At 41.7% G+C, this 18,967-nt stretch overlaps 1 protein-coding gene across 11 annotated transcripts in view; it reads right to left on the bottom strand.

Moving 5' to 3' along the window:
* Positions 1-18,967, bottom strand: part of DAB1 (DAB adaptor protein 1) — a 483,239-nt gene that overhangs the window by 108,659 nt on the left and 355,613 nt on the right. The gene's annotated exons all lie outside the window — the stretch shown is intronic.

Here is an 18,967-nt window from a genome sequence, read left to right as displayed (position 1 = left end):
AAGAAAGCAGCTGTAGGCTTGCACTGCAATCATGCAAGGTCTGAGAGGCAGTATGAGATTGATGTCAGCCATACGTTTTACTCTTGACACTTTTGAGGGGCGATGCTGGAGAAAACTCACAGGACAGTAAGAGTACAGGAGGAATGATGAGATACCTGCGATAAAACGTGACACTGGATTAACATCAGAAAATGCCTTAATTATGGGGTTTGGATGGCCCTCTAAATAGTATTCGGTGTCTGCATTTCTTCATTTTCTCAGTATTGATGGTTGTCTATTCTTCCAGACAGTAGCTGATGGCTTTGCACAGAAGTGCTTTCAACCAAGACATTCCCTGTGTTCCAGCCAGTGATGCTCCCCTTGCCCTTTCAGTCGATCCTTTCCTCACCACATCCTTATTCCCTCGAGTTCCAGTAATCATGTCTGCATGAAACTTCCCTAGTTATCTTTGCTAATGCAGAAAACAGAGTAAAGAGAATATAAAAGTTGATGCTCAAATGCTAAATAAGACATGAAACCATTTGTAGAGGTTACTGCTTTGTTCAATACCTTCTGAAAAAGCTGCATTTCTAAATCATTTCCACTATTTAGAGCAACCCTGTTCCTCTTTTCCTTTCCCCTTAGTATTCCTTCCTTGAAAACTTCATTATGGGGTCAACTCAGCCTTTAATGGATCAGTTGCTCCATCTGACTTTCTCTGAACCTGCTCCCATGTTAACAGGCCTCACATACCTACCCAAATCATGATAGCAAATCTTGAAAGCAGAACTGCAGTTGCATCAGATAGGAACTGGAAAGAGGCATCAGGTTATGTACAGCTGGCTGCAAACCCGACCATGCTTACATTTGTGTACATGGGTCTCTAACTGAATACTCAGGATAGTGTTAAATGCATGGAATCTTTCGGTATTGTAGCCATGAAAACTGTACATGGTGCACATGAGCACTGCCTTTTACACTGATTTCTTGTGCCTAAATGCTGAACGGGCTCTGCTTGTAATAACTATAAGCTGTTGTAAGCTGGAATCCAAAGCTGACTGGCAAATTACTTTGGGATATATCCAGTCATTCATTCCTTTTCCTAAAACAGCATTCCTGGTGCTAGGAAAATCTCTGCATCTACACACAGCAGCAACAAACACAAACCTTCTCAGGCAGGCATCAAGACACAAATCAAAGGAACATGATTTGGTTTCCAAATCTGTCAGTGAACTCAGAGTGATGAAAACATTCTTAGTACCCTCACAAAGTGAGCATGCTCCTAAGGCTTTCAAGTAGGTTAATACGGCGATTACAGCATTTGCAGTTTTGCTATGGCATCCTGCTCCTATCTCCTTTCGTACTTAGCAACTAAATGACTAAAAATGCTTCCAGTACAAAGGTGAAGTACATTAAAGAGTTGTATGAAGCTTTAGCCACACCTCCATCTGACATATGAAATAGAAGTCTGCAAGATACAATGATACACTTGATATATCATAGTATATAACTGAATATATTTAATATATGCAGAGTTATTCAATGCTTTTGGCATAATCTTGCCATCTTTAACACCGCTTATGTGTTCTAAGGTTTTTTAAAAACGGAGCATAAAGAGCACCTCTGATAATACAAGTAATCTAGTGCTTCAGCTTAACATAATGACTGTTGAGATTCACTGCCAGCCTTCACTCCAGGCTGTGATCTGGTTCCCTTTCTTAATTGTTACATGAAACATCATCATACCATCACTACCACTGGTGAGAACTGACCCAGTTGTGCTTACACTGGGAGAAGGCTGCTCTTAGCTGGACTCCAAACTCTCATCCAATGGCTGAATCATAGAACCACAGAATAGGGTTGGAAAGGACCTTAAGATCATCAAGTTCCAACCCCCCTGCCATGGGCAGGGACACCTCACACTAAACCATGCCCCCAAGGCTCTGTCAAACCTGGCCTTAAACACTGCCAGGGATGGAGCATTCACAACCTCCCTGGGCAACCCATTCCAGTGCCTCACCACCCTAACAGGAAAGAATTTCCTCCTTAGATCCAATCTAAACTTCCCCTGTTTAAGTTTTAACCCGTTACCCCTTGTCCTGTCACTACAGTCCCCAATGAAGAGTCCCTCCCCAGCATCCCTATAGGCCCCCTTCAGATACTGGAAGGCTGCTAGGAGGTCTCCACACAGCCTTCTCTTCTCCAGGCTGAACAGCCCCAACTTCCTCAGCCTGTCTTCATATGGGAGGTGCTCCAGGCCCCTGATCATCCTCGTGGCCTCCTCTGGACTTGTTCCAACAGTTCCATGTCCTTTTTATGCTGAGGACACCAGAACTGCACACAATGCTCCAGGTGAGGTCTCACAAGAGCAGAGTAGAGGGACAGGATCACCTCCTTCGACCTGCTGGTCACGCTCCTTTGGATGCAGCCCAGGATACGGTTGCTTTCTGGGCTGCGAGTGCACACTGAAGCCGCCTCATGTCACGTTTCTCATCGACCAACACCCCCAAGTCCTTCTCCGCAGGGCTGCTCTGAATCTCTTCTCTACCCAACCTGTAGCTGTGCCTGGGATTGCTCTGACCCAGGTGTAGGTGTTGAATCCCAGATTCAAAGCTGAAATTTTCATGCAGCAGAAGTGTTTCCCTCAACAATCGTGGCTTTGCATGAATACTACTGTTAGGTTTGAGGTAAGTAAACCAGTAAGTTCATATAACTTGGTAAATGACATTCTGATGAATAGAAACATATTGACTATGAAATTTCGGACCTCAAAGTCCACAGTGCTCAACAGAGCAAATCGAAGTCCTACTCTAAGCGCTGTCAAAGCAACTATGAAAGGTGATGTTCTCTGAATAGTTTGCCTTGGTCAGACCAACATAAGCATATTAATGTTGCCTAGACACAAAAGTCTGTCTGTCTGAATAGCCACATAACAGGGATATGGGTAGCTTACATAGCAGCACTGCCAATAGGGAATTGGCTGTGTTAAACACCTACTATTGGCTATTAAAATAATTCACTTGTGTGTAAAAACAATAAAAATATTTTTTTAGGAGAAAATACCCAGTTCCTTTTTTAAAATCTGGGTCTTTTTCCCCCTTAAAGACCCCCATTTCTAAATCTTTCAGCTTTTCAGTTCTGAATAACTTGGTTAACAAAAACAGTATTTAAAGGGTTTTGCGTTTAACGCAGGCCAATAACCTTGAATATTTTAAAGCAGCAAGAAAGAAGCTTAACCACACATTTCAGCAAGTCTAAAGAGACGTAATTTGAAAGGTACTGATAACTAGTCCCTCTTTATTTTCACATCTCAGGCTTTTAGAACCCTTGGTCTAAACCTAAAGCAGAAATTTTTTCCCTTTGAACTAGGTTACTTCAAATGGATATTTCATTACTAACCTTAGAGAATTCAGTCTCCTCCAAACATCATCTGCTTTGGAAGAAAGATCAACTTGTGTTTGGATATAATTAGTGCAGTAACAGAAATGAGAAAATCTGGCCTGGAGAGGTTATTGGGCATTAACAACAGATGATGCTGTAATGGTTTAGTCTTATCTGCTGGACATATGCTGTACAGAATGGAGCATGAAGGAAGGACAGAATAGGTAATACAGACCTCTCTGGGTTCATCTGATGGTCAGTAAATTCACATGTGTTTCAAGTTACATTTCTCAAGATACCTCCACATTTCTGTAAAAGCACACTAAAAGATGCACCTTTGGCATCCCCCCTCCTCAACTAGCACATTTCTCTGCAATTCAGCAGTGGAAAACAATGTCGAAGATGCAGCATACAATCTAATACAATGTATTCCATGAATCTACAAAAGTCCTCTCGGATTATTCCACACAAAGCTGCAGCTTTGATTTTCTTACTTTTCATTGTTTGCCAGCAACTCAAAATGAGAGTTTCTTGGGAAGAAGAAAGCCCACCACACTTGTTCCACGTGTTCACAGTATCACAGTATGCTAGAGAGTGGAAGGGACCTCAAAAGATCATCTAGTCCAATCCCCCTGCCGGAGCAGGAACACCTAGATAATGTTACACAGGAATGTGTCCAGGCGGGTTTTGAATGCCTCCAGGGAAGGAGACTCCACAACCTCCCTGGGCAGCCTGTTCCAGTGTTCCGTCACCCTCACTGAGAAGAAGTTTCTTCTCAAGTTTAAGTGGAACCTCTTGTGTTCCAGTTTGCACCCATTACCCCTTGTCCTATCATTGTTTGCCACTGAGTAGAGCCTGGCTCCATCCTCGTGACACTCCCCCTTTATATATTTATAGACATTTATAAGGTCCCCCCTCAGTCTCCTCTTCTCCAAACTATAGAGACCCAGCTCCCTCAGTCTTTCCTCATAAGGGAGATGCTCCACTCCCTTAATCATCTTCGTTGCCCTGCGCTGGACTCTCTCCAGCAGCTCCCTGTCCTTCTTGAACTGAGGGGCCCAGAACTGGACATGATATTCCAGATGGGGTCTCACCAGGGCAGAGTAGAGGGGAAGGAGGACCTCTCTCGACCTACTAACCACCCCCCTTCTAATATACCCCAGGATGCCATTGGCCTTCTTAGCCACAAGGGCACAGTGTTGGCTCATGGTCATCCTGGTGTCCACTAGGACCCCCAGGTCCCCCTCCCCTACACTGCTCTCTAACAGGTCGTTTCCCAACCTATACTGGAACCTGGGGTTGTTCCTGCCCAGATGCAGGACTCTACACTTTCCCTTGTTATATTTCATCAAGTTATTCCCTGCCCAACTCTCCAGCCTGTCCAGGTCTCGCTGGATGGCAGCACAGCCTTCTGGCGTGTCAGCCACTCCTCCCAGCTTAGTGTTCTTCCTGCCTTTTGAACTCCAGTCACACACCAACTCATTCACAAGGTTAGTCCACACTTTGTTAGACCCTGAAGTGTCAACTGCTGAAGATCAACTACCGCATTCTGCCTTGTGTTACCAAAAGGCCCCTGCAGTCTCAGGCCTCACAATCTGAAAGAGACTGTGGATGCCATTGCAGAAGACAAGAAAGGCTGCCACCATTGACTTCAACCTAATACAAACGTGTTGCCAGGAGCGTGACACTTTGCTGCGGAAGCCAGTTGTTTGTTGTTACACAAATGAGCTTTCTCATTATGAAATGCTCAAAACCAGATTAAATGTTAAAGATGACTTTCCTGGAAGCTGAACTGCGAATAAAAGGTGACGAACAAGCCCTACAGTTGCTTTTCAGCATTACAAAGCTTCAGATTTCCTCCACTGAGAAAGTTTTACTATAAAATTAGACTCCAGTAACAAAAAGTCTTCAAGTTACTCGTTAGCAGTGACAACTTCGTATTTGTCTACCTTAAAAGATGATCATCAGGCAACAGGAAACATGTTTTCATAGTACGTTTATAAAAGATCTTATTGCATCTTCAAATTTACATCAACTGCTTCATTATGAAACAGACCCAACTCTTCGCCCCAAATCCCTTTTTTAATTACCTTGTAAGAACTGAGGAGTTTAATACAAAGGCACGAAATAATTCATATTTCAGTAACTTCACCTACTTAAAATTTCCGTATCCACCTGCTCTATGGACATTTAGTCCCAACTGATTGGTTCCACCTTAAGATTAAAACCAAAATAAGACAAGCCTCTGTGATCTTCATAATCTTTTCAGTATATTGGCTGTTTATGCATTGAATAGAATATGAGGAATTATGGAATTAAGGAATTACTGCAGAGAATTTACTAGGTTTTCAAATACATGGGATATATTTACTCTAGTTGCTGAAATGACCATGTCCCTGAAAATGGCTATGAGATAATTTAAAATGAATAAGTAATGAGATTAATATTAACATCCTAAATGTTTTTAAACACAATGCAGGTTCACTACTTGCACAAGATCCAGTCCCAGCATCCTTATTGCTCCCTTAAATATCTCTACATCATAAAACCCCACCCATGAACCTACAAGCTAGCATTAAAGCAGGCTTTCAGGTTGGTGGAACTCCTTTCAAGATATTTTTGAACACCCAAACTGGGTTTCTTTCATTGAAGTAAGTGGCTTAGCAGTTAGTGGTACTGCTTATTACACTTGCCTTGTAGGGAAGGACTTAGCATAAAGAGGAGATAAACGCGTAGTATCCTGGACCTCATTAACATATGCACATACAGATGAGTTGCAAAGTATGGGCTTTTTCTATCATTTTAAATAGATACCCTCTAACAAACCTCTTCTATCACTAAAGACTACTCATTCCTCTTTTTTCTAGCCCTGTGGCCACATTAAGCATTCTTATCTTAACCAGCTTCTTCACAACAGCCACAATCTCAGTCTCTTCTCACCACTTGTTCCTCTTAGTTCAGAAAGTGCTGTCAAAACAATCTCTTCTGAGTACTGCTCTGCCTGTACCCCTCTGAAACACTGCACTGATTTCCAGTCTTTTAGACTATTCATTTTGAACTTACTGTTCCCTTCTTCCAGCTAAAGCTTGCTCAAGAATAGGATCCACATTCAAAAGATTCAGATTTTCCCTGTTCTGATATTCTCCAAAAGGAAAAGAAAGCTGCAAAAGCAAACAAAGAAGGAAGAATCATAGAATACAAGGTTGGAAGGGACCTCAAGGATCATCTGGTCCAACCTTTCTTGGCAAAAGCACAGCCTAGACAAGATGGCTCAGCTCCCTGTCCAGCTGAATCTTAAGTGTCCAGCATTAGGGAATCCAGCACTGCCCTGGAGAGATTATTCCAATAGCTGATTGTTCTCAGCGTGAAACATTTTCCTCTTGAAAGGATGAAGAAAATGGTTGAGATGCATTTGTATGACAAGGTGGCCCATGGGAATCACCAGAGCCATAACCCCCAAAATCATGCCCCACCATCAACAACAGGGTCAAGCTCTTCTCCTGTCCCTGTGAATGGGAGGGTTCTCCAACTCCTCTTGCACAAAGCTTCTTCTCCTGAAACATTATCTTGCATCCGAGGAAGTTTCCTTAATGAATCATGGAATTCTAGAATGGTTTCGGTTGGATGGGACCTTAAAGCTCATCCAGTTCCAACTCCTGGCACAGGCAGGGACACCTTCCACTAGAGCAAGCTGCTCCAAGCCCTGTCCAACCTGGTCTTGAGCACTGCCAGGAATGGGCATAAACCCTTAGTTGAAAACAGTATTTTTCTATGAAAAATTTCTTCTATTAACATACCTGCTCATTTTGCTCAAAAATATCCAGGAGTAATTCCTGAACACCTACACTTTCTATGTCCTTATTTAATTCTCTGTCTACCTTTTTATATCTATGTGAGCACTTTACCGAAGCACCATTACCCCCTTGGATTTTGGGATTACTTTCTTCTTCCAGTTCCTTTCCTGTCTCTATGATGTGACCTTTGCAAAAGCTATTTATTAGTCTGCTTTCTTCAAATCGTTCAAATCCTTCCTTAAAACAAAACCACGAGAAAACCAAAACCTGCTTTTTTGAAAAGTAGTATATATAAAAAGAATTGGTCTAAGATGTAAAGAATTTCTATCTTTTGGTGCTTCCATCAGTATCCATGCATTCGGGTTTGGGTTGGGGTACCATTCAGACAAAGCAGGCGGCTCCTTCCTGACTGTCAAGCATAGAAAGCAGCACCAGACGGAGCACATTCCCTGACCACTGTCCTTCCATTCACTGAACAGGACAAAGGTCTTCGGGAAATAGCAGCATGAGCTCAGCTCATTAAAAACTGTATGAAAATGTATATCCTGAAGGGATTTTAAATTAGGCTTACAGAGGCAACTTTGAGTCTGTGCTTCCTTAGAATTTTAGTGCTTAACCTTTTAGCCCCAGCATTTCTTTAGTGCAATTAAATATAGAGGTACAGATATAAAATACTGCCTTAGTTACAGTCTAGCAGCAAGAAAGAAAGAAAATGGGCGAGAGAGATAAAGAATTCTGCAGGTAGCTTTCATTCTGATCTCCAGTGTCTCCCCAGCCTTGCCATCTTTTTGACATGGTCACGACAGTAGAGGCTGTGCTTTTCCATGCCCAGTTTTAATCAGAAGGGCTAATAACACCTTATTCTTACAGAGACACTTCAGGGTCTGTCCATTTTGTTAAGGCCTGCAGCCTGTAAGGAACCCTACACTAGTATATACGGCAAACACTAGACTCATAGGTAATGCTATCAATATTAAACTTAATCCATTACCAGGTACAGAGCACACCCAATTTCCATGACGCATTTACTTCCCTTTATGTGACTTTGTACATCTCAGTTCAATGTATAACTCAGTCAGGCAACACAGGGTATAAAGAAAAATATTAATTTGGTCAACTATTACTGATGTTTTTGCCTTCCACCCAGTTATCAGCATGCTAATCCACATTATTGTGATGTGCAAATATTACTCTCTTATTACTTTGATGGCAATTTTACATTTGAAAATGAAATTAATGGCTAACCTCAAAAGACTTACTAGGCTTAATTTCATTTCACTCCCTCAATCATCCTTTTCACTATACAGTTAATCTAAAAGAATCAGAGGTGTAATTATAGATCACAGATTAGTCGTTCAACATTTGCTAGTAGCTAAAATGGGGCAGATATTAAAAGCAAGTTGACTCCAGAGAAAGCTGCTCCTCCCATCATTTGTAGAAGAGACTGCTGTGAAATGTTAACATTATGAAGTCAAGGCTGGGGCTTTCTGTGCCTCTGGACCCCTTTGCAGGGCTTTGCAATGCTACCACCATTGAAACCACTGCCAGGAGGATCTCCCACCCTCCCCAGCTGTGTTCACTGAGGTGGGCTACGGGTAAGGTGGGAGAACATAATGCTGTCCCAGGAAGCCCTCAGTAGGAATCATCTCCTTCACAGGTAGGACAAAGCAGGGAAGTGCAGAGGCTCACCTATGCTACATAGCCACGTAGCAGCCTCCCAAAACACTGCCCCACGACCTAGGAGTATGCGGATGACTTGAAGTGTCCTTTCCCCTTGAGCTCACTCTGTGTTCCTAGGTCAGGACTTCACTGCAGGCAAGCTTTTCATTCTGAGCCTGCATAGAAGCACTAGGGAACTTCCAAGTTGGACTGGCTGACACGTTGGAGGAGAGCTTTGAGTGCCAGGCACTGAAGCAACAAGCTGAAATCCTGAGGGGCCATAGGTTCAGGTGCCAAAAAACAGAGGAGAATGATGCTGGAAGGGACACCCAAGAGAAAACTGGATGTCTAACATCACCAATGAAGAAAACTGTGAGTGTGTGTATGTGCCCAACTAGCAAATTCCATACCTGATCAGCCAGAGGGGAGGAACAGACTGTGCCATCTCTGTTGTTCATGTGTATATAGATGCTGTTTCTGATTATCTGGGTGCTGGTAAATGCTCTCCCCTGTGTGAGGTGACACGTATCATTGTTCGCACTGTGTGCACACAAACCTATCGGGAATACATGCTCAGCCTTGCTCCTGCCTGGATCTGGATACACCAAACCACAACAGCCTTCTATCAGGCTGGGAGAAAATTAATCCCCTGGGTCTTGTAGCCCACCAGATTCACTTACTTCTAAGGGAAGGTCCTGGAAACATGATCATGTTAACATCTTTGGTTCCACACACGTTGATGAAGCAACAGCTTGGTTTATTCCCTAATGCAAGCATCAGAAAGCAGACAAAAAGCCCATAGAGACCATACGTTATTTGCACCTCCACTTCAAACTTGATCTACTTGGAGCAAGGAAGGGGGGGTTTCACAGCCTGGCAACCAAATGATAATTTGCCCTATTTCTCCTGGTTTTATCGCTGTTTTGCAGCAATGAATAATGCTGTCTTCAGGAAATGGAAGTGAAAGCTACTCTGTTCTTGTCAGAATAATAATGGATATTGTGTTGGCAACTGCCCTCCTGTGCTGCACAACAGCATGAATAAAAGGAAGTGGGAAAAGCCAACAGTTCTATAGTAAATAAAGTGTTGAAACTCACCTGCTTGCAAATAAGCGATAACCTCTATTGTCTGTTGTTTCAGCAGGGCAACAAGAAGAGGGTAAACATAATGCTTAAATCAGAAGTGTGTCAACTCCACCGATCCCCACCTATGGAGGGAGGTTGTGGGGGAGAGGCACGAGCTGTTAGGGAAGGGCAAAGTAGAAGTGTGTGGCTTGTAAGATCTCAGGAGTGCCCCCACACATGGGTATACAGGCAGCAACAGACTGAAAGATGGCCATCTCCAAATCTCAGGTTAGTTCAATGCTGGAATGCTAGCTTTGGCCTCACTGTTGTTACTCGTAGAAGGAAAGACAACAATAGGCAGCAGTAAGGTTTTTGTTCCTCACAGCTTGGATTCATGTACAGTTTCTATTCAGAGAGGCTGCACGTGCAGGCTTCCCACAGTTTCACAGGGGCCAGAACCCACTTACAGAAGCCAGTCGGACCCTTGGCAATGTCTTCACATTCACTAACCAGGTTTGTCAGGGCTTCCTCCACTGTCACCCTCCTGAGATACACAACTTCCTTTGTACCCAAAACCTACTTCATGCAGGACTCCACACACATCTTTTGGGGCATATTCGTGGGAGAGCAAAGGTACCAAAAGGTTCTCTAATTGCTCCTTCCCTGCAAAACCAAAAGGTGCTCACATTGCAAGGGAACTTGATTCTTTTTCCTATTCACTATGCCTGCTCAGAATCCATAGATACACATCAAGATCTGGTCATCTGGTACTTGCATTAAAATACACACTGGAAGCATTGCAAAGAAGAAAATAAATCAGTTAAGTGCATATCACACACCACGATTTCACTATGAATTGCTTAAAAACCTGAAAAAGTTATTTTGCTTTTTATTAAGCTCTTTGTTTTCATACAAAAGGCCCACACAAACACATTCTTTAGTTAAACTAAATATATTGTCACATCTGCAAAACCAACCAACTGTAAAAGCAGAGAGATGCATTTTTCCTGTCTTTACACCAACACCAGCTATTACATATAACAATGTTTAGCTAAAAATGATACAAATAACATGTAATTATTTCTGAGGACATGTTTATCTCTAAGAGGAATTCATTTTCAAGAGAAATGTTATATTTAAACTGTTAAACACATTCATCCACTGTGCCATCAGACAACCAAAATGCATTACATACTACATTACCTTTATTTTGGATGGCAAATGATGTCAATACTGATTCTATAGCTAAAGCAAATCACCTACAAGGATCAGAGCCACATCTTTTCTTTAGTCCCAAAGAGCACATTGATTGTCTGGCCTGATGTATTCATCACAGGGAGACTGAGCCTATTACTTGGCCAAATTCACCATATTCTCTTTGAGCTCTTAAAGAGGAAGATGCCATGGCAAGGGGAAGATGCCATAAGGCATGAAGGGCTAACAAATTCAGCCACAGTTATATTACAAAAGGCTACCAACTTTGTGGGCAAGTTTTTCTTAACAGTAGGTGATCGATATTCAAAAGGTCAATGATGGGAAAGATCAAGGACATAGTTATTTTTCAACTAAAGTTTTATCACTAATTTACGATGGCGTTTCGCTAAACATTTCTGGGTTTGGCTGCTTATATACCAAACCAAACCCCGCATGTTAGGGACTGTATGACAGGACAAGGGGTGATGGGTTCAAACTTAAACAGGGGAAGTTTAGATTGGATATAAGGAAGAAGTTCTTTACTGTGAGGGTGGTGAGGCACTGGAATGGGTTGCCCAGGAAGTTGTGAATGCTCCATCCCTGGTGGTGTTCAAGGCCAGGCTGGACAGAGCCTTGGGTGGCATGGTTTAGTGTGAGGTGTCCCTGCCCATGGCAGAGGCTTGGAACTTGATGATCTTAAGGTCCTTTCCAACCCTAACTAATCTATGACCCTATGTTTCCTTTAACGTGTGAAGGAAAGAGTGTGGAGCAACACACAAGTTGACTAATGAAATTACTGTGATATCATTATTGAGAGGGAGAGACATACTGGCTAGAAGACAAAATGAGAAACAGAACCTTCAGATTACACATCAAGCTCTGCTCTGCTTTGTGGTGTAATCTCCAGAAGGCAACTGAGAGATCAGCACTGGCTTTTGATGCAAGGATTTAGCCACCTTTGAAATCAATTTACGTTTACCCCATATGTACACAGGTCATGAAAGTTCACTGCTTTCCATAAATTATGTAAGATTACACAAGCTTTGAGGAATTTTCCCTAGCAATATGAAAAAGTATACACTGCAATAATATGGACATTAATGCTGACTGCTACCCGTTTATTCCAGGGAAAACTGGTGAGCAGTTTAGTGCTTCCAAGATTGCTGGAATCAAGCTAATATCCCAGATATACTTGTCTCTGATTTCTCTTCAGCAAAATGGTGACATCTATCAATACAGCTGACACCTCTAATGCCTAATTTACAGTAACACTGATGTATTTTATCATTACTTCAGAACTTACCATAATCATAGAATCACAGAATCATAGAATAGTAATGTCAATGGAAAAGGCAAAATGTTTCAGAAAAGTATTAATGTTCAAACACGTGGAATGCAATGCACTGGCCGAAATTTCATTCATTGCAATTATCTTTGGATGAAGAATGATATACAAACATTATCATCAACATACTTGTCCCCGTAGAACATTTCCATGTGAGCCACGTTAGGAAACTTCTACTAATCCAAGCCTCTAGAGGCATTTTAGCTACTAATCTGGATGAATCGGGTCACTCAGCCTTGCTCAGTTACACTCATTACATGATAGAGTCTTCTTCCCTGAACTCTCTAAACAAAGGGTTTCGTTCACAAAGGTTCTAATACAAATTTTGTTGGGAGTCTTTTCAATGAGTGCAAGTGGAGATGGAAGTTTCCCTGGAAATTAATCTATTTGCCTGTTTGGAAGCTCTCCCCCCTTTCCAGCCCCAGCCCCTCACTTTCTCCATACTTGAATCAGAATCAGTTTAATAGTGCAACTTGATGAAGCCAGCAAGTGCTGAACCGGATGCATAGGTGATCCTCAACCACCGTTAACCAACACATTTCCTAGCATACAGCCAGCCTTGGAGCACAGTAACACCCACCTGTACTTAATGACTGTTACATGAGTCAAATCCTCTGTGGAACATGCCTTACATTTAGCTCGTAATTACTAGTTTCAACTGAAATGCTTTGACGACTGTTAAAATATTGAGAATTTATAACATAACAGAAACTCTCAGGAAATGTTAGTCTTAACATCCAACACATTAGCGATTCCTCTACTGAAGAGCAGCGAAGTAACAAGAGCTCCAATCCTAACTTAGGCAGACCCCTCAGTTAAAACCAGCAGTAAATGTTTTAACTGCAACAAGAGACAAAATCCATCACCCCCAAAGAATTCTTCAATTAACACAACCATGCCCCCCCCCCCTTGGTTGAATGTAGTAAACTAGAATTCATGAGCTCTCTAATTTATGACAGGTTATTGGATAACTCTTGTTAATTATAGCCATACAACGTCCAAATTAATGATTTTCCCACCCTCTTTCAACTTGCGAATGAATTCATAAGTTACATCAAGGCTCAAAAGATGTGCAATTAATATTGTCAGCAAGCACTTCACAAAAGAGATTTGTTAAAGGCAGGCGTGTGGACACAATTAGTGTATCAATTAATGTTGCTGTTACTTGATCTATAAATTATTGAAAAGCTCAGAACCGCTACAAGGAAACAAAGCAAATCCACTCCCCGTCAATGAAATAAGCTCCCGATTGTGTCCCTCATTCATTACTCTTCAGATCATATTTGAACGTTGCTGGATTCCATGAGTCTTAGCTGTGTAATCAGGAAAATAAATGGACCTCTACCAACCTGACAACTTGAAATGCCTCATTACAGTGATGATGCTTTAATTGTTGTTAGCTGATCGTAATGTTAAAAAAGGTAAAGAATAATAGTAATAATGAGCAAAATCTACTGCTGTTGTTCATAGCACTTACTAATTCAATCTGGAACTGAACCTGCAAAAACTGCATCAAAATTTCTATGCATCAGCAGAATTGTAACTTTCACATCAAGCAGAAACCTCTGTGCTGCTCTCAAATTTAGCAATGATTAGCCCAAAGACCAGATTCAAATGAGGTCTAAGAAACCCAGACCAAGACTCGGGTAGCATTAGGCACCTATGATGAAAACTGAAAATGACACAAAAGAACCTTGTTTAAAGGCTACTTATCCCCAAAGGCTTTTAAACTAACTAGGTACCTCCTGTTTGATCTTAGTATGACTAGAGTTTCGCTTCTGGGGACGCAAAGGTTTTTCTTTAGATACTTAGACAGACTCCAGTCTCTCATTAGAGTTTAAAAGACCCAGGAAATAGATGTGACTCTGCCAGAGGCCTGATCTGATATATGTGAATAGTCCCTGAAGCCACTGCACTCCTTTTAATTAGTAGTCAAGACAGTTAAAATGGGACACTTAAGCTTTTGGCCGTTCTTATCCCGAGAGGATCAAGCTTAATCTTGTACCACCAAGAAAGCATTACCATGCTCTGCTGGTGCAAGCAGTACGATTCCTTACCTGGCATTAAACAGACCCCTGAGCAGAGTCCGCCCTCACTTTGCCTCCTCAAGCACAGCTTCAGGACTTGTATGTTCATTCAGTCAAAACGAAGTGCTCAACTCATGGCTATGAGAAGACAACAGCGCAGGTAGAGACACAGCACATCAAACCCTCTCTAAATTTCACACTCCTACCAGCTAGTTACAGCAATCCTGGGCTTGGCGGCCTGCCTACTGTGATAGCTGTTTGCAGGCACTGCAGTGGAAAACTATCAAGTAAGGGAATTTCACCCCTGGGGATCCCTAGCATCAAAGATTGTTTATGCTGATTGTCAACATGCCTGAGCTCCTCTTTGCATCTCAGTTCCATTTTTAAAAGTCCCTGTCATTTGGAAAATTGACTCAAAAGTCTGACTACAGGAGGTATAATGAGAGAGGATGGAGCAAAACCATTGAAAGCTTCAAATAGAACAATTACAGAATTTAAGTGCAACAGGAAGAAACCAAATCCCTAGCAAAGTCTCCCGGCTTCCTCTAAAATGATGCAGATCTGCTTTCAAGTTTGGTACCCAGCCCTCTTCTTTACTGACCTCCCATTTCAGGTTACTTGGTTCAGTTAATTTTGCAAGAAGGGATTTTCCAAGGCAGTTATGGGTGTGGATCCAACATCAACACAATACATTTACCCTTAAAGAAGTTTCTAAATCAATTTTAATGCCAACGGGCTCAAGTAAATGCTTTCAATTTGATTCAATAATCCATACAGACCTACAAAGTGGCTTTTTCCCCCACGTACTACAAGACAAACACGGGTTAAGCTTCTAACAACTTTGGCCAATAAAAATCTCTTATTTCCCATCCTGAATGGTACAAACACATAATTTTCATTCACCACTCAATGAACTGGCTGACATAAACAAAATAAAATCAGCCTTTAAGAACATTATTTGAAGCATTAATTCTCTATATGTTTCTTAAAGAACACATGATTTTTGGCAAACTCACCAAAACAAAATGACCTAAAAAGGTCCTAGAATAGAGCTTTCTGAATCTCCCGAGACTTATGCATCATTTCCTTTTAGACAGCAACATGAAACCTCTTCAGGATGCCTTTTGAAGTTTCAGCAAGTTTTCGAATAAGGTAATTACAAGCCTGTTACTAGCAGGTATCAGCCAAGAGTGGCATGAAGATTAGGGCTGGAGCTGGGTGGTAGAAATATAATCTCCTCTAATAGCATCTAGTGCACTGTAAGCTCATAAAATAGAATAAATTGCAGAAAGGGGCTGTGGTGGTCAGGGTGAAACATGGCTACTCAGTTGGTAAGTACCTTCATAGTATATGGACCAAAAAGTGACAATCTGGAGAGGAAGCGAGGTTTTCAACTCCTACCCTCTCCTGGGAGTATGACCAAGTAGTACTTCTAGAGACCATCAAATTCTGGATCCCTCAAATCAATCCTGACTGAATAAAAGGCAAAATTGGTCCTTGACTTTTTTAATAGCCTATTTTTAAGATTATCCAGGGTGATAACGTTAACCTACGAAGTTGCAATTTGATATTATCATATTCACATTGAACTTACCTATAGTACATCAGAGATTTGCAGCTGCGATTCTACTTAAATTGGAGATTCTGAGAGGATTTTGTAAGTTCTTGTAACGATAGCAATAATCAACTAGTGCTGGAACAGAATACTGTCTTACAAACCAACTGGGATGACAATGGAGGGAGACTGAAGAGTTCATGATAAGTAGAAAGCTTATGGATATAAAAACACCCTAATGACAGAAATGCTTTAATAATCTCCTGTATGAGAATTGCTTTGCATATGACTACAGAAAGAGGTTAAGTGTTCCCAACGCATAAAAGAAATATGCAGTAAAAGCTGTAACTTTGTAGGAGCATTAATGTCATTTGTCCCCTCTGCAGCAGATATCCAACTATTTCCCTGTCACCCTAAAATCCATAATCTATGCAACAGAGCCTAAAAGCAGTTACAAGAAACTGTAAAAGAACTTTAAACACATATCCTAACCTTAGGAATTGAGCTTAGTGTTATTTCAACACTTCAAATAAAAACTACTACCTTACTATATCCTTATACAGAAAGTGCACTTAAAAGTCAGCTGACACTACACGGAACACTTAGGCTGAGACCATGAAAGAATGCTTTCCTCCGTGCTCTAACTTCACAATAATCCTTGTCCCCTTTCAGCCACCCCAGATCTTCAGCATGGGATACATCTGTGAGACAGACATTCCATTGAGAAGTTATTGTCAAACTTAATGCTCTTTCTCAGCACAGTGCTGTGAACTGCAGACGGCAGGAGAATCATAGAATCACAGGACAGTTTGCGTTGGAAGTGACTTTAAAGCTCATCCAGTTCCAACCCCTGCCACAGGCAGGGACACCTTCCACTAGAGCAGCTTGCTCCAAGCCCCTGTGTCCAACCTGGCCTTGAACACTGCCAGGGATGGGGCAGCCACAGCTTCTCTGGGCACCCTGTGCCAGCACCTCAGCACCCTCATAGGGAAGAGCTTCTGCCTAAGAGCTCATCTCAGTCTCCCCTCTGGCAGGTTAAAGCCATTCCCCTTGTCCTGTCCCTACAGGCCCTTGTCCCAAGCCCCTCTCCAGCTTTCCTGCAGCCCCTTCAGGCACTGGAGCTGCTCTCAGGTCGCCCCTTCAGGAGCCTTCTCTTCTCCAGGCTGCCCCAGCCCAGCTCTCTCAGCCTGGCTCCAGAGCAGAGCTGCTCCAGCCCTCAGAGCATCTTCATGGCCTCCTCTGGACTTGCTCCAACAGCTCTACGTCCCTCTTGCATTGCTGCCCCAGAACTACCAGAATGGTAGGTAGATAATACAGCAGAAAAAGCCCCTCTCTGCTCTGGATAGAAATGGCTGCATGGCATTGCATGGCTTTTGCAGAAGTAGAGCAAAACCTGATTCAGTGGAAATACACTGGAGCCGAACTTTCTGTTTATAAAGCAAAGACTAATTTCTTGGGAATACTCAGATCCATTAAATAATCAAACTCATTGATTAATAACATTAGAAACCTCATGTTAGTGCTTGTTTCCTGTCACTGCTCGCAGTTAATGAACTTGGGCAAGAAAGGAAGAGAAAGAATTCCCTGTTCTTCACATGTCCATCACTCACACTCACAGAGGAGGGCTCATTTGTGGAAACACAGGCAAATACATACAAACAATGACAAGCAAATGAGAACACCAAGTTCCTTTTGACTTCCATTATGTGGGATTTGAATAGCAAACACTGTCTGAATTGCATACCTTGTCTGTATAAAGCATTCACGGTACCCCAAGGCCCTCAGATGGCAATAAGATGCACGCAGAATTGCACATACAGTACAGAACAAGATTAATCCCGGAGATGTGCTACTACTGTAGACTGTCCCTTCCAGTTCTTCAGATACTTGTACATGCTGCAGGGAGCAATGATTGCTGCCACAGAACATATTTTATGCTCCTGCTCAGCAGTAAAGGTAATTCTCAGGATTTCCATTTGGGGGATAGAATCAGATTTAGTGCAGAGAAGCATTCAGTTCTTATGATCTATGAAAATGCTTTTACAAGTTGGATGCTGAATATTTTATTAACATAAACACCCAGTTCCTAAAACAGTTGTTTGCTGTCTTCAAAAGTTTCACCCTCCAGCAGAAGAAATAACATAGGAGACACACATCAAAAAGATGTTATCTGTGTAGCAAAGAACTGGCATTTTCCAATTTCCTGCCTGCCCCTAAATACTGAATGATCATACAACTAAACCATCTTCACCTTCCTTATTTGCCTTGAACATCTCTCTCAGATCACATTTTCATTTACATCAAAGTGCCTCTATTTGTGCCTTTACAAACTACAGCTTTTTTATCTTAAATGAATCATTTAGGTTAGTCCAGGCCTAGAGTAGGCATGATTCTAAACCATCTTCCCCAACAAACACTTATATTTCTTTCATTGCTGTGTGTCCTTTTAAAAACTCAAATATATGTATTTCTGATATAGAAGCTATAGCAAACAAAATGCCCTTCATTACTGTTTGGTTGGATTGCTGCAGTAAAAGGTATAGCTGCCCAGAAGCGGAACAAGTTACCTAAGATGAGTAAAATTTGTAACACACACATATATTAGCAAAGATGAGCTGGGGTTCTTTTTTGTCTTAAAAAACCATAACAAATCCTCAGAAGTAACTGGCTAAATTATATACTCATAAAAAGAAACAGGATGATGAACTGAACATGGAAGTTCAGATGTTGACAGCTCATGTACTAAAGCTATTGGGTATGACTTTCTCTTTCTGGTTTACTTCCTTGCGCAATTCATATTAAACTTGCTTTCAACCTCAATCTCATTGTCTGTATAGGTTTAAAAACAAAAATCAAAGAGGGCTACAAAGAATAACATGAATTAGCACTGGAAGTCAAGGACTTTGCCCCCAGGTTCATCAGTAATTAAAACCATAAGCAACAAAGATATGAATAAAAATGTCAGGACA

Source organism: Pezoporus flaviventris, unplaced genomic scaffold (genome assembly GCF_033815535.1).
Source record: "Pezoporus flaviventris isolate CSIRO_AGI_PZ_B2104156 unplaced genomic scaffold, CSIRO_AGI_Pfla_v1 ptg000013l, whole genome shotgun sequence".
Classification (NCBI taxonomy): Eukaryota; Metazoa; Chordata; class Aves; order Psittaciformes; family Psittacidae; genus Pezoporus; species Pezoporus flaviventris.
The sequence above is the reverse complement of the archived record's forward strand: the minus strand, read 5'-3'. Positions and strand labels throughout refer to the sequence as shown.